Raw genomic sequence first — 26,989 nt, forward strand, 5'->3', positions numbered from 1 at the left:
AACACGGACAACACTAATGCACTATGGTGGGAGTTCTACTTGCCGAAAGGCGTTACAACTCTAATCATTTACATGCCTGCCCATGGTGTGGATGTATACGAAGTTATATTGTCAACCAACCATGCCTTCTGGGTGCTTTACTTTTTTGTTAATGATGCATATAAAATTTATACATATGTGTACTATGCTTTTTAATGTCTTTACGCATACTGTAATTTTGAGTACTTCATTTCCATGATGCAACTGTAATAATTATATAATTGACGCCAACGAACCTTCCTTTAATCTGATGTAACTGTATCTGTGAGTGTCAGTTATATACAACGGTTCACCTTAATTATTTTTGCATTACTCATTCTTAATATTTATAATGTAGTTTATTTCAACCTGACCTCTTGGACGATATAGAGTGTTCACAAATATATACACAGTATAATTATGCTTGGCGAAAGTTTCACCTTATACACCACGCAAAAACCATGCATACAACACATAGAAATTACGAAGTTGAAGATACACAAATAATGTACCGATTACGCCTCGTGTAAAACACATATGACCTGCAAAGAATGTAGTACAACAGTAATATAAATAAACGTCTGTACCTATAAATCTATCAAATGAATATTAGATATATATTTTGTATGCTACCTCGAATGTGGCAGGCTGGATGATTTGCCGATTCCTCACACACGAGATACCTGGGCGGTGGGACCTCTAATACAAACGTACGTAATTTCCTATTATCTTTTATTCTTCCTTCTTAAATGCAAAAATCTTGTTATTTTATAAAATGTTTCTGAATTTATAATATGTCAAAAAGTTACAACACGTCATTACCTTTTTTCTACCTTCCTAAATTCCTAACTTTTTTTTTGTTACTGAATTTGGCCAGTAATAGACCACTTAGAACCTAAGACAAAAGTACAATCTTTTTCTTTTTATCTTCCCAGAACTTCTTCATGCGTTAGCTGATGCCTCTGGTGAATTTTGTTGTTGGACAAGTAATTTTGCAGTATTGATCTGTTGTGTACGGTGTTTTCTGGGACGTTAAGTTTCTCAAGTTCTTTCTTGTCTCTTTCAGCCATCCCGTGGTGTTTTTTAATTTGGAAATGAAGTTAAAAATTTTCTTCGTTAGCCTATTGTTAATCATTATTTACATATGACCGTAAAATTTTAATCTCCTCTTTCTTATTGTATCTGTAATTGTTTCTACATAGATCTTCATTTCTCCTCTTCGTCCATTTGTTATCTTTGTTCTTTTCTGGTCCTAAAGATTTTCTGAGTATTTTCCTTTATTTCTTCTCCAGCTCTTCTTATTCACCTCTGTTATTCAATGTTAGGCACTTGGATCCGTAAAGAGCTTCCGGTTTAATTACTGTTGCGTAGCGTTTAATTTTTGGCTGGAATAATACTAATATTTTATTATATCAGTTTTGGGTGATCTTGTATGCCGATTCCATTTTCCTCGATCTTTCCTTACTCGTAGTGTTACACTGAAGAGCCAAAGGAATTGATACACCTGCCTATTGTCGTATAGGGTCCCCGCGAGCACGTAGAAGTGCTGCAGCACGACGTGGCATGGACTCGACTAATGTAGTAGTGCTGGAGAAAACTGACGCCATCAATCCTGCAGGGCTGTCCATAAATCTGTAAGAGTACGAGGGGGTTCGAGATCTCTTCTGAACAGCACTTTGCAAGGCATCCCATATGTGCTCAATAATGTTAATGTCTGGAGAGTTTGGTGGCCATCAGAAGTGTTTAAAGTCAGAAGAGTGTTCATGGAGTAACTCTGTAGCAATTCTGAACGTGTGGGGTGTCGCATTGTCCTGCTGGAATAGCCGAAGTCCATGCCCAATGGACATGAATGGGTGCAGGTGATCAGACAGGATGCTAACGTACGTGTCATCTGTCAGAGTCATAGCTAGACTATCAGGGGTCCCATATCACTCCAACTGCACACGCCCCACACCATTACACAGCCTCCACCAGCTTGAACATTCCCCTGCTGATACGCAGGGTCCATGGATTCATGAGGTTATCTCCATACCCGTACACGTCCATCCGCTCGATACAATTTGAAACGAGACTCTTCCGAGCAGGCAACATGTTTCCAGTCATCAACAGTCCAATGTCGGTGTTGACGGGCCCAGGCCGCGCGTAAAGCTTTGTGTCATCAAGGGTACACAAGTGGGCCTTCGGCTCCGAAAGCTCATATCGATGATATCGTTGAATGACACGTATGCATCAACTAACGCATGAAGAAGTTCTGGGAAGAAAAAAAGAAAAAGATTGTACTTTTGTCTTAGGTGCTAAGCGGTCTATTACTGGCCAAATTCAGTAACAAAAAAAAGTTAGGAATTTAGGAAGGTAGAAAAAAGGTAATGACGTGTTATAACTTTTTGACATATTATAAATTCAGAAAAAAATTTATAAAATAACAAGATTTTTGCATTTAAGAAGGAAGAATAAAAGAAAATAGGAAATTACGTACGTTTGTATTAGAGGTCCCACCGCCCAGGTATCTCGTGTGTGAGGAATCGGCAAATCATGCTGACACATGTTCATGGCCCAGCACTGAAATCTGCAGCAATTTGCGGAAGGGTTGCACTTTTGTCACGTTGAATGACTCTCTTCACTCGTCGTTGGCCCAGTTCTTGCAGGATCTTTTTCCGGCCGCAGCTATGTCGGAGATTTGATGTTTTACGGGATTCCTGATATTCACAGTACACTAGTGAAATGGTCGTACGGGAAAATCCCCACTTCATCGCTATCTCGGTGATGCTGTGTCCCATCGCTCGTGCGCCGACTATAGCGCCACGTTCAAACTCACTTACATCTTGCCGGCCGGAGAGGCCGAGCGGTTCTACGCGCTTCAGTCTGGAACCGCTCGACCGTTACGGTCGCAGGTTCGAATCCTGCCTCGGGTATGGATGTGTTTGATGTCCTTAGGTTAGTCAGGTTTAAGTAGTTCTAAGTTCTAGGGGACTGATGACCTCAGATGTTAAGTCCAATAGTGAAACATCCTGGCAGATTAAAACTGTGTGCCGGACCGAGACTCGAACTCGGCACCTTTGCCTTTTGCGGGCAAGTGCTCTACCAACTTTTTTTTTTTTTTTTTAGTCTCATTTTGTTCGTTATAGTTCGTTGCAATTGTTCGTGGCGGACGTCCCCTGACGCCCGTTGAAGTTCGTTATTGATCCATTCACTCAGTTTTTTTATTGCAGAGGGCAGCTAACCCTCTGACCGAACACGCTGAGCTACCGTGCCGGCTATCAACTGAGCTACCCAAGCACGGCTCACGCCCCGTCCTCACAGCCCTACTTCTGCCAGTATCTCGTCTCCTACCTTCCAAACTTTACAGAAGCTCTCCTGCAAATTTCGTAGGAGAGCTTCTGTAAAGTTTGGAAGGTAGGAGACGAGATAATGGCAGAAGTAGGCCTGTGAGGACGGGACGTGAGCCGTGCTTGGGTAGCTCAGTTGGTAGAGCACTTGCCCGCGAAAGGCAAAAGTCCCGAGCTCGAGTCTCGGTCCGGCACACTGTTTTAATCTGCCCGGAAGTTTCATATCAGCGCACACTCCGCTGCAGAGTGAAAATCTCATTCTGGAGCCAAGTCCAATAGCGCTCAGAGCCATTTGAACCATCTGAACTTAAATCTTGATAAACTGTCATTGTAGCAGCAGTAACCGATGTAACAACTGCGCCAGACACTTGCAGGCTTATATAGTCGTTGCCGACCGCAGCGCCGTATTCTGCATGGTTACATACCTCTGTCTTTGAATACGCTTGCCTATACCAGTTTCTTTCGCACTTCAGTGTATCTAACTCATTTGATTGTATCCATTCTCCCAAATACTTAAACTTATCAACTCTTTTGATGTTTCTGTGTAGAGTTTGTATATATTTTTCTGTGTTGTGTTTATGTTCAATGCATTCCGTTCTCCCATCTGATATTAGCTATCCGATTGTAGCTCCAGTTTTGTGAATTGTTTCTATCATTATTTATGCATCCGTTTTGGCTTTAGAAGTTACTGCATTATCGTCTGCAAAGTAGAGAAATTTCACCTCAGATCTTCCTCGTCCTTGTCCTAGATGAATTCCTTCAATGTTTTTCTGTTCTTTGTCCCACTCTCTCGTGACCTTAGCTAAGACCAGACTGAAGAGAATCGGTGAGAGCCCATCGCCCTGCCGAACACATGTGTTAATTCTGACGGGTTCAGAAACTTGTCCTGGAAATTTAATTTTTGAATTTGTGTCTGTGAGTGTCTGTTCGACTAATTGTCTGGTGGTTTTGTCGATACCTGTTTCTTCCAGTCTTAGGAATACTGTCCGTCTGTCCACAGAATCGTGTACTTTTTTGAAATCAATGAATGTAATGGCTGTGTCAAAGTTCCGCATTGTTCTGATCCTGAGGATAGTTTTCAAGTTAAAAATTTCCCCTGAGCACGATCTATTTTTTCCGAACCCTGCTTGGTACTCGCCAGTTCTGTGTTCTGCTTGATCTTCTATCTTATTCAGCGGAGCTTTAGACATAATTTTGTAGATGACTGGAAGAAGATATATGCCTCGGTAATTGTTGGTGTCTGTCCTGTCACCCTTCTTATGTGGCCGATGGATTATGGCTTGTTCTCAGTCGTCCGGTATTGTTCCTTTCTCCCAGCAATCATTAATACCATCTTAAATGGTTACAGCTGCTCGCTTCCATCGTAGTTTCCACACCTCAGCTAATATGCCGTCTTCACCTGGTGCTCTGTTGTTTTTAAACTGGCCAATGTATTGTTGAATTTCATGCAGTGATGGTGATTCGGATGGTGGGTTTTCATTTCGAGGCTGTCTGAAAATTAGTCGTTGTGTTGGTTCCTCGCAGTTTAAAAGATTTTACAAGTATTTTGCTACTAACTCAAAGCTGTTTTTCTTGTTGGTAGAGTCGGTTTGCCTGCTGAATCTTTGAAGTGTAGGCTCATCGGCTTGTAACCTGTTATTTCTTCTTTGAAAACTTTTATTAAGTCCCTAGCGTTGTTCTGTTTGAAATTTTTATCTATTTTCACTAATCGTTTTTTTGTCATATTTCCGTTTCTCTGTTCGAATAATTTTTGATGTCTGTTTTCTGATCTCAATGAATGTGTTCCAGTCTCTTTTCTTTTTGCAGGGGTTCCATTTTTTCCAAGCAGTTAGTCTATTCAGATGGTTCAAATAGCTCTAAGCACTATGGGACTTAACATCTGAGGTTATCAGTCCCATAGAACTTAGAACTACTTGAACCTAACTAACCTAAGGACATCACACACATCCATGCCCGAGGCAGGATTCCAACCTGCGAGCGTAGCAGCAGCGCGGTTCCGGACTGAAGCACCTAGAACCGCTCGGCCACACCGGCCGGCAGTTAGTCTATGCTCTGTCGCTTCGTCACGTATCTTATTCCACCGCCTATGCTTACTTCTTCTTCGTGGTTTTTCTAGTTCTGTCACCGTTTCTGTCATTTCTTCTCTGATTTAATTCCAGTTTATTATCTTCTTACTTTGCGTGAAGCTTTTTAATGAATTCTTTCCTGTTCTCCGACAGGAATTTTGTGTCAATTCTATGGACTCTTTTAATTTTGGTGTTTGGTCTTTTAGGCTGAAATTCTGTTTTAATTTCTGTTGAAAAGTGTTTCGAATCTATGCATAGGCCTCTTGTGACCCTTACGCTCATGATTTCTTTATGGGATTTTGTTTGATTATTGCCACATGATCAAGTTGATTGGAGCTTAAATGTGAATTAAGAGAAGACCTGGTCTTCTTTCTCCTTGGTAGTTCCCAGGAAAAAGTTACATTAGTTTTAAGTCAAATTGTCTGTAGAAGTTGATGAGTCTTTCTCCATTCTTATTGGTGCGTTTGTGTACAGGAAAATTTCCTATTGTTGCCTTGTATTTCTCTTGTCTGCTGATCTGTGCGTTGAAGTCTCCTGCGAGTAGTTTCACGTGGTGCTTTGGAATTTTTGATGTTTCATTTTCTAGTGTCTCCCAAAATTGTTCGAATCTTTCTGTTTTTTTCTGTTGTCATTGTTGGTAGGTGCATGTGCATTTATGATGGTATAGCTCTTGTTTGCTGATCTAAACGAGAGAAGTGATATTCGCTCCGATGGGGACGCAAAATTCGTTATGGATTCTGTTAGATTCCGTTTAACCATGAAAGCTGTTCCAAGCATAGTGACTTTCAATTTATTCTTTATGGCCGGTTTTCCTTCGTAGATCCTCTAGGCCTCTGATTCAAATGCGTTATCGTCACCGTATCTGGTTTCCTAAAGTGCTAATATGAGTATGTTGCGTCTGTTTAATACAGCCCTCAATCGTTTAGGTTTCCCAGTCTTTATAGTAGGGCGTTGATGTTCAATGTGCCTAGCAGATGTTTCTTCTTAGGCCGTATGCGAGAAGTTGTAGGAAGCTCCGAGTCTTCCTTACATGGTGTTCTAGGCTCTACAGACTGCGACGACCTAGTTGCATTTCTGTTTCCAGCGATGAAGGATTTTTACTCCTTGAGTACCTCCTGGAGTGCTTTTCCGTTCGGTGTTTACCATCATGTCTTGGTTGAAAGTAAATTATCTTATATGTGTAGACTTAAAAAGTGATTAAGAAACGGAAATACTTAAGATTAAGAATATATATTATATATATATATTGTTAATATTAAGTATTTACGTTTCTTGATGTATGTGTGTGTTTGCGGGCGCGCGCGCGTGTGTGTGTGTAAATTTTTAATTTTAAGTATTTCTTTTTCTTAATTACTTTTAAGTCCACAAGATTCAATACGTAATATTGTTAACCTTATTAAAAATAAGAAGAAATCAGATAACTGTCACACACTGTTTATGTACAACTGCATATTATAAAAATATGACCTGTCTTAGTAACAATGTGACCCGTCATTTGTAAATGGTAGAAAATAAAATTTTTAAAAAAACATCCCCTAAAATTGGAAGGAAAGTCCTGTACACCATCTGTCTAAGAATCATGTCACTCCTGGCAGAGTGAATCCGAACTCCACGCACAAAATTTCGGACTTTGTAAATGGGTATTTTCTGAGTATTTTGATACAAGACGCATGTGGTCTCCCGTGGTTCGTTTCATAGTATTTGTATTTCGTTTGATTTATTGCCCCAGTTTATCTAAACTGCACCGGAAACATCTCCACACCAATGCAAATGTCGACGGTATGTGGTTCCAACATGACGGGGCGTTGGCACACTTTGCACTCGATGTGAGAAACGATATCGATGTACATTCTCGACAGCAATGAACTGGTCGCGGTGGTCCTGTTCCATTGTTCGCTCGTCCACTAGGCATAACATCAAGGCAGCCTTCTCCTGAGAGCATGTGAAGATTGCGCTTTATGTGACCCCGGTCGATACTCACAGGGACTTATTTGACAGGATTGTCACAGTCACGGAAGTAACACGCCAAAATCGAGGGATTCTTCGGCGTTTAAGAGAGTCGATCGCGCGTCGCTTTCCACTCTGCCGTGGTCATGGTGATCAGCGTTCTGAGCAGTACCCGCACTGAACAGTTATACGTTTGTTACGAACTGCATCGAGTGTTGAAAGAACACACTGAAACACATTAGGATAAAACTGAGCCTGTATCGTATGAAGGTTGTTGCATGACTCAATGTTTTATGTGGTTCCTTTAGTGATTGCTTTTCACAAAGTTTTTCCTTTTTGTGAAGGTATTTCTTTGTTATTCTGTAACGAGCCACCGAGGAGCACGGATCCCCACCTCTCACTTTACTTGCGTATATTACAGCTACAGTGTAGTCGATCGCGCGTTGCTAATAGTGTTAAGAAAGCAGTAAGGATAAATAACACTTTTAGCCCTTAAAACAGTAATACAAAATAGCATATTTCATTTATTTTGCATATACAGCTCAGTAGAAAGAATATGTGATCAAATTTGTAAGTGATTTTGGGTGTATTGGATGCGAAACTTTGTAGACGGAGAGGTTCTAACCCAGCTATGCATCGAGTGGAACTGAAATTGGATGACAGATTCGGGTATGTTATTCCATGGTGCTTTTAACTCCATGGCAGAGTTCATCAGTGGCAGAAGCTGGCGAGTGGTGGCGTACACCCGTGACCAGATGTTTTCTATGGATGAATGATCTGGAGAATGTACTGATAAGAGCAACGGTCGAACACACTGTGTATTGAGTTAGATCAGGCCATCACTGAGAGCAAGCCGTCTCATGTCATCTTGTTGAAAGGTGACGTCACAGAGACAAAGTTGACTACAGCTAGCAGGTGAAACACAACAGAAATGTAGCGTCAGCTGTCCAAATTACCGGTGTTAGTGCTGTGTACTGAATGACGAGCACACGTGTGACGATGGCGAATGCAACTGGTAACGTTTATTCTTCTAGGTGCCCCTACATACGGATATATCCATCGTAATGCTGCACGCAGATTCGGGATTAGTCTCAAAAGACAAAGTGTTACCGCCACATCCCGGCTCAAAGGGCGTAAAAGTAACTAAAGTCGCAGGACACGGCTGACTGGGAGACTCCGAAGGGTAGGTTAAGCTGTCCACTTGGAAAGGCTTTTCTATCCTTCGCGCGCAGTGGCACCTTTCTTTCGCAAAGTGTGAGAGTTGTGTGTTTAAGCGTATCTGGAAGGTGTAGATGGCTGTAATGGGTGTATAAGGGGCAGTCACCGAGCGAGGTGGTGCCACTGGCTCACTGGACTCGCATTCGAGAGAACGACGGTTCAATCCCGCGTCCGGCAATCCTGAATTAGGTTTTACGTGATTTCCCTAAATCGCTCCAGGCAAATGCCAGGATGGTTCCTTTGAAAGGGCACGGCCGACTTCCTTCCCCGTCCTTCCCTAATCCGATGAGACCGATGACCTCGCTGTCTGGTCTCCTACCCCAAACAACTCCAACCCAAGGGGCAGTCAAATGGAAACCGAAAACCCGTCACAACGGGAACATGGAATGCTTCCATTCAAATGTAATCACCACACACGTTAAGACACTTATCCCACTAGGAGACGAGACGAGCAGTGCCTGTTTCGTAGAATGCGATCGGCCGCTGACGCATCCATAGCTGCGACCACTCTTGCACTTCCTCGTCCGACGGAAACCGACATCCACGCACATCTTTCTTCAGGTCGCCAAATGTCTGAAAATCACACGGTGAAAAATCAGTGCTGTACGGAAGATGCTGCAATGTTTCCCAACCAAATCGCTGAAGTGTAATCTTCGTCCGATTGGTAGTGTGGGGGCTGACGTTATCGTGCAACAGGGTCATCCCATCCGACAGCCTGCCGACAACCGGCAAAGCTAACAGTGGAAACATCCCACATCTACCCTACCAAAGAAACCCAAAGCCGGTCACACAAGTTCCGGTAAGGTCATGATGACCTTCTTCGACTGCAGGGACCTTCTGCTCTTCGCGTTCCTCGAGCGTGGAGCCAGGATCAATGCGCAGCGCTGTGAAGACACTTCACAGAAACTGCGACGCGCCATAAAGCCAAAACACCCAGGAATGCTGTCGGACGGAATCATTCTGTTGCACGATGACGCCGGCCCCCACTGCCAAACAGGCTACGCTTAAGCGATTTGGTTGGGAAACACTGCAACATCCTCTGCAGAGCCAGGATATTTCACATGTGACTTTCACATCTTTGGCGACCTGAAGAAAGACAGGCGTGGTCGTCGGTTTTAGTCGGATGAGGAAGTGCAAGAGTGGGCGCGTTTTATGAAACAAGAATTAATCGTCTTACCCTCCAGTGGGATAAAAGTCTTAACGCATGTGCTGATCACTTTTACATCTACATCTACATTTATACTCCGCAAGCCACCCAACGGTATGTGACGGAGGGCACTTAACGTGCCACTGTCATTACCTCCCTTTCCTGTTCCAGTCGCGTATGGTTCGCTGGAAGAACGACTACCGGAAAGCCTCCGTGCGCGCTCGAATCTCTCTAATTTTACATTCGTGATCTCCTCGGGAGGTATAAGTAGGGGGAAGCAATATATTCGATATCTCATCCAGAAACGCACCCTCTCGAAACCTGGACAGCAAGCTACACCGCGTTGCAGAGCGCCTCTCTTGCAGAGTCTGCCACTTGAGTTTGTTAAACATCTTCCTAACGCTATCACGCTTACCAAATAACCCTGTGACGATACGCGCTCCTCTTCTTTGTATCTTCTCTATCTCTTCTGTCAACCCGATCTGGTACGGATCCCACACTGATGAGCAATATTCAAGTTTATGTCGAATGAGTGTTTTGTAAGCCACCTTCTTTGTTGATGGACTACATTTTCTAAGGACTCTCCCGATGAATCTCAACCTGGCACCCGCCTTACCAACAATTAATTTTATATGATCATTCCACTTCAAATCGTTCTGTACGCATACACCCAGATATTTTACAGAAGTAACTGCTACCAGTGTTTGTTCCGTTATCATATAATCATACAATAAAGGATCCTTCTTTCTATGTATTCACAATACATTACATTTGTTTTGTCTATGTTAAGGGTCAGTTGCCACTCCCTGCACCAAGTGCCTATCCGCTGCTGATCTTCCTGCATTTCGCTGCAATTTTCTAATGCTGCAACTTCTCTGTATACTACAGCATCATCAGCGAAATGCCGCATGGAACTTCCGACACTATCTACTAGGTCATTTATATATATTGTGAAAAACAATGGTCCCATAACACTCCCCTGTGGCACGCCAGAGGTTACTTTAACGTCTGTAGACGTCTCTCCATTGAGAACAACATGCTGTGTTCTGTTTGCTAAAAACTCTTCAATCCAGCCGCACAGTTGGTCTTATATTCCGTAGGCTCTTACTCTGTTTATCAGGCGACAGTGCGGAACTCTATCGAACGCCTTCCGTAAGTCAAGAAAAATGGCATCCACCTGGGAGCTCGTATCTAATATTGGAACCATTCCATGGTTTCGTTACGGCGGGAGTTCGGTTTTCATTTGGCTGTCCCTCATATGTGGTTTGGTGTCATGTTTGGGTTGGATGATGATAAGAGAACGGAGAGGGTGAAACATAATGCTGACTCGTAGCCTACTCTTCTCAAATAACACCATGCGTTGCCGCCGAGCTTAACATCCCTATCATATGGACATACCACCATCAATAGTTCACATTCCCCCACTGCATGTGACACTGCGAATAGGTTGGAATTTAATGGCGAAAAGACTGGTGATCTACATCTACATCTACATCCATACTCCGCAAGCGACCTGACGGTGTGTGGCGGAGGGTACTTTGAGTACCTCTATCGGTTCTCCCTTCTATTCCAGTCTCGTATTGTTCGCGGAAAGGAAGATTGTCGGTATGCCTCTGTGTGGGCTCTAATCTCTCTGATTTTATCCTCATGGTCTCTTCGTGAGATATACGCAAGAGGGAGCAATATACTGCTTGACTACTCGATGGAGGTATGTTCTCGAAACTTCAACAAAAGCCCGTACCGAGCTACCGAGCGTCTCTTCTGCAGAGTCTTCCACTGGGGTTTATCTACCATCTCCATAACGCTTTCGCGATTACTAAATGATCCTGTAACGAAGCGCGCTGCTCTCCGTTGGATCTTCTCTATCTCTTCTATCAACCCTATCTGGTACGGATCCCACACTGGTGAGCAATATTCAAGTAGTGGGCAAACAAGTGTACTGTAACCTACTTCCTTTGTTTTCGGATTGCATTTCCTTAGGATTCTTCCAATGAATCTCAGTCTAGCATCTGCTTACCGACGATCAACTTTATATGATCATTCAATTTTAAATCACTCTTAATGCCTACTCCCAGATAATTTATGGAATTAACTGCTTCCAGTTGCTGACCTGCTATATTGTAGCTAAATGATAAAAGATCTTTCTTTCTATGTATTCGCAGCACATTGCACTTGTCTACATTGAGATTCAATTGCCATTCCCTGCACCATGCGTCAATTCGTTGCAGATCCTCCTGCATTTCAGTGATCAGGGGTTTCACGCCAACGTCCCTCCTCTCCTTGTAGATACGAAGGAAATTTGCCAAGGCGGCGTACCTAGATCCGACGAGAACCGATGTATGCAACGAGGCAGAGCCGTTGGCTCAATGTGCAACACATGGTTGCACGATCCTATAAAGCTGAGCGAACAACACGTCTCTACGCATGGGGTTGTTAAGGTCTTGCATAGCGTTGATTATCGCCCTAGTTAACACGTCAGTTCCGTATTCCCACGACATTCATAGGATCCCGACAGACACGAGGAGGAATATCGCAGAACGATCAACTGTAGTGTTACGATCCCCCTTGAACATGTCCTCCGCAGATGGAGACGAAAAGTTAGGTTTTAATGGAAAATCAGTGATGACCACTGCATAGTAGCTTGGAATATTTTATTACTTGTGACATTTCCGGCCGTGAAACTTCCATTTTACAAACCTACTGTTGTCAGGCCACGATCCCGCCGTTGTCGTATTACGCCACGTGCTGATAGACGTTCCTTCTTTACACATTACGTATAATACGATTTTCTTACAAAAGACGAATAATCAAATGCGAATTCCCAATTAGAAACCTGCTGCATAATTTTTCCTTATATACCGAATGTAGATTACGTAACCACATCGTGCATTTATTCAAAAAGCGCTTATCATTTACACATCCAGAAATCTAGTACTCTTCGTGCCAGTTTGATGTTTGCTGCACGCCTCCTTTATGGTGCTGCAATTTTAAACTCTAGTGGCGTAGCACGTCTCTCCGAAATGTACGTGTATTTTCGCGATTATTTAATTACGCATCAAGATTCGTATTTATTATGTACGAACGCAGTTTATTTAATAAGTACACAATAAGTGCTTTGAGGGATGAAATGGAATGTACAGTGCGACGAGCGCGCAGCATAAAATTTAAAGACAAGAACCTCTTTGGGCTTCCGAGAAGTAACTACAATATCCAAATGTTGTTCCATTAAAAGAGATTAATTTAGTGACGAGATATTATGCGCATTCATTAAAAGTGTGTATTTTATTTACGCGTCTGGTGTCGCGATTATTGCCGAGGCACGGACGAGGAATGTTAATGAGGACGATTGAGCCGAAGTGCGATGCGGGCTAAGTCGGCAGAGCTTGTAGCGCAGCAACAGTTGACGCCTGTGCCGGGGGTTTTGTTTTTTGCGCCGGCTGGCGCCGCACTGCGGTCGCGGCCAGGAAGAGGTGACTGCTGGCCAGGCGAGGCGAGCGGCGTCGGCGGCGGCGGCGGCGTCGGGGGCGGCGCCGGCGCCGGCGGTGGAGCCACAGCCAGAGGCGGAGGCGGCGGCGGCGCCTGCGCGGCCCGGGGGCGGCGCGTCGCCCACGCGCTGCCTATATAACCCGGCGTCCCCAGCGCGCCGCCCATCGCAGCCCAGTCCGCCGACCACACCGAGCAGAGGTAGGTCCGGGAACCGCGCGCTTACTTGCCAACGCTGCTGCCTGTAGTCGCTTCACCAGCCTTCATTAGAGGCAGCACTCACCGAGCTAATAGTTACAAAATATCACAGGTTCGTGCCTTTTGCAATCGTCGCTTTCGTGAAGGACAGACACGTAGGGCAAAGGAAAGCCAGTAATCCTATATTTCCGTAAGACTGTTTCGCTTCTTCGTAAGACTACTATTTGTTAACTAATAATGACACGGTTGACTAATAGCTAGCTCGGAATATTTCACTTTTTCCGTTTCGATAGGCGTGTCTTCATTGCGGTACACGACGTTCCTAACGAGTGGTTATTTTCAAAATTACAAAATATCACTGTACACTAAAGCCGTTCCAGTTGATTCGTTGTATCGGTGAATGATAGGCTTGGATTTAGAAACGAGTTACTATGTTACTGTATGACAGTAACCCATATTACGTTCACGGAGAAGAGCGAAATAATTTGGAAACTTACGTCAAATGGTTTTGAAATTGATTGCTACTAATCAGTATACATTATATGTTTTGTCTCTCCCAAAACAGATACTGAAATTTTACTTGTTTCTGTATGGCACGGAAGGATTTTCGTTTCATTTTTGAAGATCACTCCTAGGGCGGAGACGAGCTACCCTTGTCTGCTGCCTAACGTTTGAGTGCAGAGTTTCGATTTTTTCCTTTTTTTTAAATATGTCTGTCGCCTAGGGAGCACCAAACTATACAAATAAAGAATCAGAATCAGTACAGCGCGATCATGTTTATTGTTCCTGTAATATAAAAGAGCAATATTCGTACTAAACTTCACTGATAAATTAATTCCGGTAGAAACCTTTCAGAGACTATGGACCACGCAATCCGAAAGCGCTGGGTCACATGCAGCACTAGTTCTGCACCTTGCCATTTCGGTGTCCAACTTTTACTCATTTTGGTCTCATAATTTGCGGAATCGTCAGTATCAATTACTTTACTAAACAAGAAAGATAGCGGCACCATTTGATATTAGACAGTTAGATCTAAAGTTCACAGAAATGCTCTTCATCTATTTGGCGTTTCTAGGATTTCCTAGCACTCTACTCATAAATCAAATGCCTGATATCGACCTGCGACAGGTGGATTCAAACCAAATCGCGCACCCTGTCCATTACAGGAGAATCTGGTAGCAGCTCCTAGCTTTCGACGAAGTTTCTTCTGCTAATGTTCGCTGTGGATACCTGAAAACTGAGCTTTTACAGCACAGGATTTTTGCTTTCAGTGTCTACAAATAACAAGCTGACTGGCTTCCATAGTCGTATTAAAAACAGATCTCAACATCAGAGGGATTTAATGCAAGGGGAGGAACGTAGATGCAGTATTACAGTCGTCCAGAGCCGTTGGGGTACGCTCGCATCATCTTCGCTTGCTGAGGGGTGGCTTCTCTCTACTGTACTGTTTACAAAATCTCCAAGAAGAACTATGAAATGAAGCAGCTGAGACTCGAGATCTGGAATGACTTGCATATCGAGACGCAAAGAGGGGCTAAGAAGTAAATTCACGTCAGAAGCCAATGCTTGCATATTTAATTGCTTTAAGAACTTAACTGTAAATTACAGAAGCCGCACTCTGCACGAAACTAGTATAAGAACATACACTATGATGCAAAATAAATTTCTTTCTTTAAAAAAAGAAAATTATCCATTGCTGTCAGTGTTGCTTCTGAGACTGTATTACTTTTGTAAAACAAAAAACAAACTGCTTCCTATCATGGAAATAACAACACGATACTTCACTCATGGTTGTTTGTTTTATATTTTAGGAAAATACGCTTCACCTTATACTGCTGATTATTTTGAGTTTCATAAACTGGGTACATTGCGGTGTTTGTAGCCCTGTGAACCGGCCTTGTTAGATTTAATTTTTTGCACAGTGCATTGCAAATTTTGTGGTTCCGGTAGTATAGCTGCTGTTTTGATTATCTGTTTACCTCGCTACGGCCAATGCTTACATGGTTCCTTCTCCAGTGGCAAGAAGGTGGATGTGCTTAGCTTCTGCTCTCAAACTGAAGTCATGGCTTTAAATTTAGAAATAATGTTAGTTCAATAAAACGGAAGGGATGAAATACAGTCGATTTCACTGACTGAGTACTCTTTAATCTTAAGCTGAGATTACGCATCGTACTTTTTAACATGCATGATTTTGGTCAGCCGGTATAACTCTTCTAGTTTGTTTCACAGAAAATGTAATTTTGTTGGTTACCTGTAATCACATTAGAGTAACTTATAGTTTTAAAGCCTGCAAATTAGAAAATCATACAAGAAATATCTTCTAAAGGGATTACGCGAATCATAGGAGATGTGACCTGGACGACTATCCCCGGTTTACAAGGAGCAAGAAGGCTGACGGAATTAATTGAGTAAATGCTCCCTAAGGTCTGTCGGTCGGAACAGAAAGGTCATAGGTTATGATGCAACAGTGGATATCGGTATGAATTTTAGCTATGGGACACTAAAGGGGGAAATGTTACATTGTTACTAAACCATCGTAAATTTTACTACTTCAAATTTTATTTACAGTACGACTTAGTTTATAGTTTGTGCACTAGATAATTACAATTATAAGGTCTCCAATGGCATGTCACATACAAAATAAGTACAAATTTTCCTGTTTTACACACTATACTGACAGTACCAAACTGGCGGGAACCGCGCATTGGTACCAACTGCAATCGTAAATTACGACGAGAGTTTAGTAATTCAGGGTTAATCTTCGTCTAGGCAATGCCCAGTGTTACCTTAGCAGAGAGGCCATGCGAAACGCTGGTCTTACAACCATACATGCACGTTTCATTGTCTAGCATACTCTACAGTAGTACTCCGATTTCCCATGGGAAAGGCCACAACACTGTGGAATTTGCAATATTTTTAAGGCGATTTAAGCTGCTTACCAAGCTGTGACCCCCTAGCAGAATGCTGCACTGCTCACACTGTTTACTTCTCTTTAGTCTATTAGATAACAGTGAAGAACAACTGCCCCACTTAGTATGCGTAGGTGTACGCCGCCCAGGCGAACTACGTAACACTTCACAGAACGGAAACCGTTCATGGAATTCGCAGCTATAGCTCAAATCATGTACAGTACAAGCACGTATGAAATACTACGTAAGACACAGTTTACTTTGGCAAGTGGCAAAAGTCGTAATATTACTGGAATATTAAGTGAAAATTTTCCTCTTCACATTCTAGACGTATTCCAGGAAGGCAAATAACTTTTCTCCAAATGGCATACGCAGTCGTTATAGGCACCTGTACAAAAGCCGGACAATTAGAAGCGTTATGGTAACTTGTGATGATGGTAGTCTACACGCATATAGCTGAAAGCACAGCGTCCGGACATGATTGTAGATTCGGAGTTAGTTTACTATTAGATTGCTTTTTTTAAAAAAAGAAACGCATTCTTTTAGTTTCACAATCAAAAGTTTGTTGGTGCCCTTACGTATGTCTACACTACACAACATTAAGCATACTCCTCAATAACGACCCTTCACAATTTGTTCCTACAGTAAATGCAACGACAGTTTTGTCATAAATCACAGAGGCACACTTCCGGCACCAGATATGCAACATCTGAGAGACACCTAGAAGCCATTCTGCTAATAGCTATGATGTGGGTGAGGATATTGCAGTATACTACGTGGTAACTACATCATCTGTATATATTCTGTGATTGTAATTAACGCTTTCCACACGGTCATTGGCATACACAACATGAAATGAAGCGACCTTTGTCCCCATATTCGAACACAGAATTTGACAATCTCATAAATATATCTCGCTGCAGGGTACTGTGGGGCATGGCATACAGTATCAGTAGATTATCTGCAGGACAGTTGTAGTAAAGGGGACACCTTTTGTCTAAAGTGGACAGACGAAAATATTTAAGTTCCATCTAGGATCAACATTTAAACGTCTCTTCAGGAGTTTTTTGTAGGGGTGTTTCATGTTAGATTTTATGCCACATGTGTTGGGAGTGCAGACGAAGTAGCACACAGTTAGTTATGTCTGTAAGGACGTCATTCACTGTATGATAACCGATGTTCCGATGCGTAAATAACTTCGCTTGGAGCCTTGCCACTTTAGTCATGAGCCATACCTCATCGGAAACACGCTATACGCTATCAAATCACTTCTCGTGAAGAGATATGGAACTGATGGGAATGGAAACCGAGTTAAACAATGGCCTTCCTGAGCTTCACCATGCGGTCGTGGCTTAAAGCGTATAGGGAAACAATACAAGCCAGCAGGCGTGAATGAAGAGAATTTTGGCGCGTTACAGTGGCGGCCTATGATAATGAATAGGTGAACACAGCAGGTCAAAATGCGTTTTAGAATGTAGCCTTGTTGTAATATACCAATTTAATTTTCGAGTCGGTGCACAGAGTTCGACACTGACCTCGGGAGGCCGAGCTGCAAAAAAAAAAGGGTTCCGAGATGTTTTTCGAGTCTATTAAATAGATTTTGTCAGCGAAAACGGCATATTCGATGAGCAACATGTCCGGCTGATGAAGGGCTATGGAAGCGGTAATAGTCATCGATCTTGGAATAAGGATCCACATTCTTCGACATATGTGACCAGGCATTGTTCTGTTGGAATATGGCAGTAGAAAAGCAGCAGAAAGGACAATACTTCTAGTTCCAAAAAACTTTCTGCTGCAGCGGTTGCTGCTTATGTTGCCCTAAATATGCAATAGTCCAAATCATAAGTTGTATACAATTTCTTCCAAGCTATTTCATATGGTGCTAATCTATTATGTCGACCAACAACGCAGGCTGCCATATTACCTCGTCCTTCGTGGACGTCATTTATAAACTGAGCGCAAGCTCAGGCTATGGAAGAATGGGGAGGGAAATCGATATGGTATTTCCAAAGGAAACCTCCTGGCATTCACTTTAAGTTATTTTGGGAAATCACAGACGACCTAAATGAAACAGATAAGTAGTCAGCTACTCTGATAGCTATCTTCATTGTCAACATTGTGCAGGGTATATCATAATCAACAATAAAAAGGAAGTGTAAAATAGTGAGAGAAAACATGTTACAATACACATGGGTCCACAAACGAGCCGTTTGCGAAATAATTGCGAAAACATGGTTACCAACCGCCACACACTTCAGTATGAAATATTGTCCTAGAGAGTGCCATCGGTGAAATTTGAGTCCAAATAGATGTGGACTTAATCGAAAAGTTTACATTCCAAATGCCTTTGTACTAACTATGAAATACATTCCAAAAAAAAAAAAAAAATACACACGACGCACCACGAAGGAGTATCCGAATGGGACGGAAATCGATGGATATGATGTACATATACAGACAAACGATTACAATTTCAAAAAACTGGATGATTTATTCAAGAGATGAGCATCAGTAACCGAGCAAGTTGGTCTACCTTTGGTACTTATGCAAGCAGTTATTCGGCTTGGCAATCATTAACAGTGTTGTTGGGTGTTCTCCTGATGGATATAGTGTCAAATTCAACCGGCGCCTTAGATCGTCGAAATCCCGAGCTGGTTGGACAGCCCTGCCATAATGCTCCAAACGTTCTCAATTGGGGAGAGGTTCGGTGACTTTGCTGCCGGAGGAAAGGCTTGGCAAGCACGAAGACAAACAGCAGAAACTTTCGCCTTGTGCGGAAGGACATTATCTTGCTGAAAAGTAAGCCCAGGATGGCTTGTGGTGAAGAGCCAGAAAACATGGCGTAGAGTATCGTCGATATGTACTGCTGTTCTGCAAAAGTGCCGCAGATGACAACCAAAGGGATCCTGCTGTGAAATGAAATGGCTTCCCAGAAGATTACTCCTGGTTATTTGGTACCCACCATAGTCCAGGGCGTCTCCAGACACGTCTTTGCTGATCATCGGTGCTCAGTTAGAAGCGAAACTCATCACTTAAGACAATTCTTCGCCAGTGACTGAGATTCAAGGCCGAATGTGCCCGAACAAAATGCAGACGGACATGTTGGTGTACAGAGATGGCTGTTGGCGCAATCGCGTCTGTGAGCTGAGACGCCTTTCTGTGAGCCACCTATTAACGGTTCTTGTGGTCAACGAAACTCCAGTTGCACGTCGAACCGATAATAATGATGAACGCGGGGCTCTGAGTGTCTTTCTGACGAATGCTCGCTTCCGACGTTCTCTCGTGTCTCTAGGTCTACTGCATCCTTCTTGACGCTGTGTTCGACCGTGTTACACCCATCCCTACCATCATCGTCGAATGGTGGCAACACCAATGTTCAAATGTTGAGCGATTCGCCAATTCCTCCAACCAAGGAGGGGACCAAACAGCGAGGTCTTCGGTCCCATCGGATTAGGGATGAATGGGGAAGGAAGTCGGCCGTGATACACTCTGTATAGTGTCTTGCTGAAGATAGTATATAAGAGCTACGAAGTGATAATACAGCATTTATCAAATCCTCTATAATCTCGATAGAATATACTGTTTCCAATGTCTGAGACTGTATACAATTAGCTACTTCAAAAAATATACTCAGCAAAGAGATCTCATGAGGAAGATCATTTATTATTAACTTCAGCGAAAATTCTAGAGTGAGTGAGAAAATGGGTCTTAGCTCGTAGTTAACAGATCCCAATGATCTGAAGCCCTGATTATCAGAATTATAGTTGGTTGATTGGTTGATTTTGGGGGAGGGGACCAAACAGCGAGGTCTTCGGACCCATCGGATTAGGGATGGATGGGGAAGGAAGTCGGCCGTGCCCTTTCAAAGGAACCGTCCCAGCATTTGCCTGAAGCGATTGAGGGAAATCACGGAAAACATAAATCAGGATGGCCGGACACGGGTTTGAATCGTCGTCCTCCAGAATGCGAGTCCGGTGTGCTAAACACTGCACCACCTCGCTCGGTCCGGAATTATGTGTACACACTAGTGAATAATGGAAAAATTAATACCTCAACATACCCTTCTTTAGAAACACCATATTTATGTAAGGGATCAGGCGGAGTATAGAAAAAGCCCTAATTTTGAAGTGCTATACCGCGGACAACGAGTGAACCATGTTCTGAACAAGAAAATGCTGAACCCAAAACAGCTTTATTTGACCTTCTGAAATAGTGGCCTGTTGTTTCAACTATCTTTCTGGTTTATTAAGCATTATACAATGCCTGGTCACTGTTGACAAGCGCATTTCTTACGATTTATGACATGAAATGTGAACTGTAGCTCAGTATTTCCCTGTGGCCTAAGGTATATGCATATGGCTGTCGTCATGGTTCCAGACGCCAATAGTTTACAGATTCACGCCTGGATGACCACATCAGAAGAAGAGCCACGGTTGAGTATATGACAAATGGAGAACGTTGTGGTATATCTGCACTGGTAGAGGTGCTCAAGTATAGGAAAAAACCTATATACCAGGCGATAAGCGTCATGACTAGAAAAAGACTTTATACTAGGCAATAAGCGTCAGTAGCGGTTGAAAGCTACAGCGTATATAAGGCTTGGATTGGCCATTTTGTTGGTAGACAGCAGGTGATCGAATGTTCACACTAAGAAAAGATGCTAGGCAGAGATATCAACGAACGTAAGCGTTGCTCTAAACTAATTTTAGATGCTGATTTTTTGGCAAGTATCGTGAGGAATGAGTACATTACGCAAGAGTAATGAATGCTGATATCGACGAACACGAATGGCAGAGCTCAAAACACTACCTAGCCAATCAAAAGCAAGAAGATGTCCAGGGTGATATTTTGCTAAAAGCCATGTTAGAAGAGAAAGGAACAATTTTGCTTGTTCTCTCGCTGTGGGAGACTTCTCTTCTGTTCCTAACATGAGATGTTTCAGCTTCTATTTCTGCAGGGAAGGAGTCGTGTTCGACAGATATGATGGAAGAATTGTGCTGGAGGTCGGCGAAGACTTTGACTGTGAATATAAAAAATGACTGTCAGTGGGAGTTACTGCATACAAATTTCTGATCCAGACTGGTCTGTATGCAGTTACCAAGCGTGTCACCGCATCTGACACAGATACTGACACCATCCAACGTAGCCTGTTAAGCTACACACCGTGCGATACTCAATCCATCAGTTGCCACCTGGTTATGAGGTGATCAAGGAGACCAACTGAAATTCTGCTTACCAAGACTCCATTTGTCCAAAAGTCACACATAACTAATATTCAGGGCAAGTGGTATGCTGAAATCTTGATTTGTGATAGTAAGATGTCATTTCTTTTGTTCAAAGTATGGTGAATAAATGTAGGGCTTTATCATAAATTTAACCAATTGTAATATACCTTCGTTACATTCCAACAAATGATACAACTCGTATTTATATGACAGGTTCTAATTTTGAAACTCTGATGCATCATTTCCATTACTCTGCAGTGTACCTCGATTAGGAGTTTTATTTATACTCAACAAAATAAACTAACAAGAATAATTTGTTCTCCAATGTGGGTTCTCATCGAAACATACAGTACAACGTGTTAAGACCAATCTGTACCCAAGGCTATATATAGCCGCAATATCACACCGCTAATTCTGTAGCCGTTATCGATCATCAGGGAAACGTCTTCTTCCAAGAAGAAAAATTGACATGCGCGTATTTCTGGCATTTCCCATTGCACAAACCAAGATATTCGTCAATTTCCCTAACAATGAAGTTGTTCCACATTAAACATGTGTGGATCATGATACAGCGGCATCTGTTACAGCAGAAACCCCAGAGCAACTGCAACATCAGCTGGATCACTATGTCCCTACGCAATACCCGACATTTTTATGATCGTCCGTACGTACGACTGGAGAATGCGTATAGCTAGAGAAGATTATACAGTGTGTCCAGCAAAGGAGACCCTGATTTCAAAATTAAATATCTCAAAAGCTAAAATCGACACACGAGTGCAACAAAAAGTATGTTTATTGCGAAAGTTGTAAGAATTTTATACAGTAGTTTCGAAATAGTACCAAAATCTGAAAACATATGGCCCTGTACGCTATGAAGCTGCTTCAGTATCACGTGCATAATTAATCTCGTCCTGTGCAAGCAGCCTTTGAAGTCACATCACAATCTTTTCGAAATGTCCACCACCCGCAGTACCGTGATGGCGCAAACTAAGGACGAAATTTTCAGTCACATCCTGTAGTGTCTCAACGGAAACGAATGCAGATGCCACACACATTGCCATTCAAGCTCGTTCAACATGGTGGGATGGTTCTGCTAGACAGTATCGCTAGACAGTATTTTTTAATGTGCCCCATAATAAGTAGTTACAAGGAGTCACATTGGTTGAATATGGAGGCCAATCCATCATGGTGCCAGTAAATCTGAAATAATCCAACGCAATGACACTACTGCTGAAGTATTCCGCAAGAAAGCGAAACACCTGTTCGGTGAGATGTAATCTCGCTCCATATTGCGTGAACCACTCTGTGACTGGTCGATCCTCCAACGATCGTTTCTCGTATGAAAAAAGGGCCAATAATACCTCTGCTGCACACTGCAGACCAGATAATAACTTTGGGAGAATACTGTGATGTCGTTTCACACAAATAGGGATATTTAGAACCCCATATTCGCCAGTTCTGGTTATTCATGACTCCACCTGCATGGTGGAAGTGTGCTTCATATGTGAACCAAATGCAGCCAACATCAAATCCTTCGCGTTGTTCAGTACATGATTTCAACCTCTTTCTTCGGTGCCCCAACTTCCTCTCACGTTTCAACAATGGAAATGATCGCTCTGGTCTGCAGCGCACTATTTATAAGCACTACAAATAGAGATTACATCGGCATCTGTAAGCTACTTTTCCGGCTATTTCGAAAGTTCTGTATAAAATTCTTACAGTTTTCACGATAAACATAGCTCTTGTTGCACTCGTCTATCAATCTTCATTTTCGATATATTTAATTTTGAAACGAGAGACTCCTTCGCTGGACACCCTGAACAAAATTCTGATACGTTTTTGTAGGGATCACATTATGCTCATGTGGGAGCGATCTAGATGCTTGTAAAACAATAAACTGGTAGCAAAGATCGCAGGAATTCTTAGTATTCCATGATTACCGGTTTCGGTGAAACTAAAGCCGCAATCATCGGATCTTAGGACACAACATCAAGGCAAACAATGGTAATATTAACAGTTGCCTATAACACACAGGCCTTACAGAATTGTCGTAAGTAGCACATAGGCGTCCAAGAGAGATGACAGAGAGTGTTTGATGTCCTGCAGGAGCACTTTGGGGACCGCATTCTGACTCTGGGGTACCCAGAGGCCACTGGCATGGGGCCCGATTGGTCGGCATATTCTCTGGATCTGAACACACGAGACTCCTTCTTGTGGTGCTGTGTTAAAGACAAGGTGTACAGCAATAACCCCAAAACCATTTCTGAGCTGAAAACAGCCATTCAGGATGTCATCACAGCATCGATGTTCCGACACTTCAGCGGGTAATGCATGATTTCTCAATTCGCCTGCGCCACATCATCGCCAATGGCGGCAAGCGTATTGAACATGTCATAACCTAAATCCGATTATCTATAGTGACGTTTACATGCTAAATAAAGTGTGTGTACGCTTTAGTTTTAACTAATTTACTTTTTTTCATATAGTATCTGAGAGTTGTAGCATCGCGTTTTAGTACCTGAATAGTGTAAATTCGCGTAGTCGTCTGTCATCTGTTTTCGTTTTGAACGGCCAGTGTCGGTTGGTCAGTCAGTGTGCTCCCTGCCGCCGTTGGATAAGCAGCTGCAGCAGCAAGTCGTATACTCCTAGCTCACTCATTTGTTACATAGTTTAATTCTTAATTTCTTTGCGTGTTTTTGGTACTTGCATTGTTTAATTCATAAATTTCGGGCGTATTATAGTATCTGAGAGTTGTAGCATCGCGTTTTAGTACCTGAATAGTGTAAATTCGCGTAGTCGTCTGTCATCTGTTTTCGTTTTGAACGGCCAGTGTCGGTTGGTCAGTCAGTGTGCTCCCTGCCGCCGTTGGATAAGCAGCTGCAGCAGCAAGTCGTATACTCCTAGCTCTACCACATAAATTTCGGGCGTATTATAGTATTTGAGAGTTGTAGCATCACGTTTTAGTACTCGAATAGTGTTAAATCGCGTAGTCTCCTTCCGCCGCCGAGCAGTGTGTCAGCAGTGCACAAGTGGCAGCATTACTGCATTTACTAGGCAATCTTGTATTTTAATAACCGCTTCAATTTTGTCGTTTTGTTTGAGCTCTCTGTAGATTAGTTCAGACGTTCTTTGCACAAGTTTTTAGCATGGATAGGGGCTGCAACTGCTGTGTTCGGATGCAGGCTGAGTTGGCATCCCTTCGCTCCCAGCTTCAGGCAGTGTTGGCTTCGGTCACACAGCTTGAGGCTGTTGCCAATGGGCATCACTGTGGGGGTCCGGATGGGGGTTTGTCGGGGACGGCCAGCTCGTCCCACGCATCCCCCGATCGGACTACGACTGTGGTTGCCCGGGATACTGCCCGCATTGAGGCTGATCCCTCACCTGTGGTAGAGTGGGAGGTCGTCTCAAGGTGTGGCAGGGGGCGAAAGACATTCCGGAGGGCTGAACGGAAGGCCTCTCCAGTTTGTCTGACGAACCAGTTTCAGGCTCTGTCTCAGGCTGATACTGATCTTCAGCCTGACATGGCTGCTTGTCCTGTTCCAGAGGTTGCCCCTCAGTCTGCAAGATCCGGGCAGTCGCAGAGGGTGGGCTTACTGGTAGTTGGGAGCTCCAACGTAAGGCGCGTAATGGGGCCCCTTAGGGATATGGCAGCAAGGGAGGGGAAGAAAACCAAAGTGCACTCCGTGTGCATACCGGGGGGAGTCATTCCAGATGTGGAAAGGGTCCTTCCGGATGCCATGAAGGGTACAGGGTGCACCCATCTGCAGGTGGTCGCTCATGTCGGCACCAATGATGTGTGTCGCTATGGATCGGAGGAAATCCTCTCTGGCTTCCGGCGGCTATCTGATTTGGTGAAGACTGCCAGTCTCGCTAGCGGGATGAAAGCAGAGCTCACCATCTGCAGCATCGTCGACAGGACTGACTGCGGACCTTTGGTATAGAGCCGAGTGGAGGGTCTGAATCAGAGGCTGAGACGGTTCTGCGACAATGTGGGCTGCAGATTCCTCGACTTGCGCCATAGGGTGGTGGGGTTTCGGGTTCCGCTGGATAGGTCAGGAGTCCACTACACGCAACAAGCGGCTACACGGGTAGCAGGGGTTGTGTGGCGTGGGCTGGGCGGTTTTTTAGGTTAGATGGCCTCGGGCAAGTGCAGAAAGGGCAACAGCCTCAACGGGTGCGGGGCAAAGTCAGGACATGCGGGGACCAAGCAGCAATCGGTATTGTAATTGTAAACTGTCGAAGCTGCGTTGGTAAAGTACCGGAACTTCAAGCGCTGATAGAAAGCACCGAAGCTGAAATCGTTATAGGTACAGAAAGCTGGCTGAAGCCAGAGATAAATTCTGCCGAAATTTTTACAAACGTACAGACGGTGTTTAGAAAGGATAGATTGCATGCAACCGGTGGTGGAGTGTTCGTCGCTGTTAGTAGTAGTTTATCCTGTAGTGAAGTAGAAGTGGATAGTTCCTGTGAATTATTATGGGTGGAGGTTACACTCAACAACCGAGCTAGGTTAATAATTGGCTCCTTTTACCGACCCCCCGACTCAGCAGCATTAGTGGCAGAACAACTGAGAGAAAATTTGGAATACATTTCACATAAATTTTCTCAGCATGTTATGGTCTTAGGTGGAGATTTCAATTTACCAGATATAGACTGGGACACTCAGATGTTTAGGACGGGTGGTAGGGACAGAGCATCGAGTGACATTATACTGAGTGCACTATCCGAAAATTACCTCGAGCAATTAAACAGAGAACCGACTCGTGGAGATAACATCTTGGACCTACTGATAACAAACAGACCCGAACTTTTCGACTCTGTAAGAGCAGAACAGGGAATCAGTGATCATAAGGCCGTTGCAGCATCCCTGAATATGGAAGTTAATAGGAATATAAAAAAAGGGAGGAAGGTTTATCTGTTTAGCAAGAGTAATAGAAGGCAGATTTCAGACTACCTAACAGATCAAAACGAAAATTTCTGTTCAGACACTGACAATGTTGAGTGTTTATGGAAAAAGTTCAAGGCAATCGTAAAATGCGTTTTAGACAGGTACGTGCCGAGCAAAACTGTGAGGGACGGGAAAAACCCACCGTGGTACAACAACAAAGTTAGGAAACTACTGCGAAAGCAAAGAGAGCTTCACTCCAAGTTTAAACGCTGCCAAAACCTCTCAGACAAACAGAAGCTAAACGATGTCAAAGTTAGCGTAAGGAGGGCTATGCGTGAAGCGTTCAGTGAATTCGAAAGTAAAATACTAGGTACCGACTTGACAGAAAATCCTAGGAAGTTCTGGTCTTACGTTAAATCAGTAAGTGGCTCGAAACATCATGTCCAGACACTCCGGGATGATGATGGCATTGAAACAGAGGATGACAAGCGTAAAGCTGAAATACTAAACACCTTTTTCCAAAGCTGTTTCACAGAGGAAGACCGCACTGCAGTTCCTTCTCTA

At 43.3% G+C, this 26,989-nt stretch overlaps 1 protein-coding gene across 1 annotated transcript in view; it reads left to right on the forward strand.

The window, feature by feature from the left end:
- Window positions 1-13,347: 13,347 nt before the first annotated feature.
- The window catches only part of LOC126184825 (uncharacterized), a 71,942-nt gene continuing 58,300 nt past the window's right edge, over window positions 13,348-26,989 (forward strand). Inside the window, exon 1 of the mRNA XM_049927408.1 lies at window positions 13,348-13,406. The gene's annotated coding sequence lies outside the window, so the exon portion shown is untranslated. The remainder of the gene's footprint in view (window positions 13,407-26,989) is intronic.

The sequence above is a fragment of the Schistocerca cancellata genome, chromosome 4 (assembly GCF_023864275.1).
Source record: "Schistocerca cancellata isolate TAMUIC-IGC-003103 chromosome 4, iqSchCanc2.1, whole genome shotgun sequence".
NCBI classification, from domain to species: domain Eukaryota; kingdom Metazoa; phylum Arthropoda; class Insecta; order Orthoptera; family Acrididae; genus Schistocerca; species Schistocerca cancellata.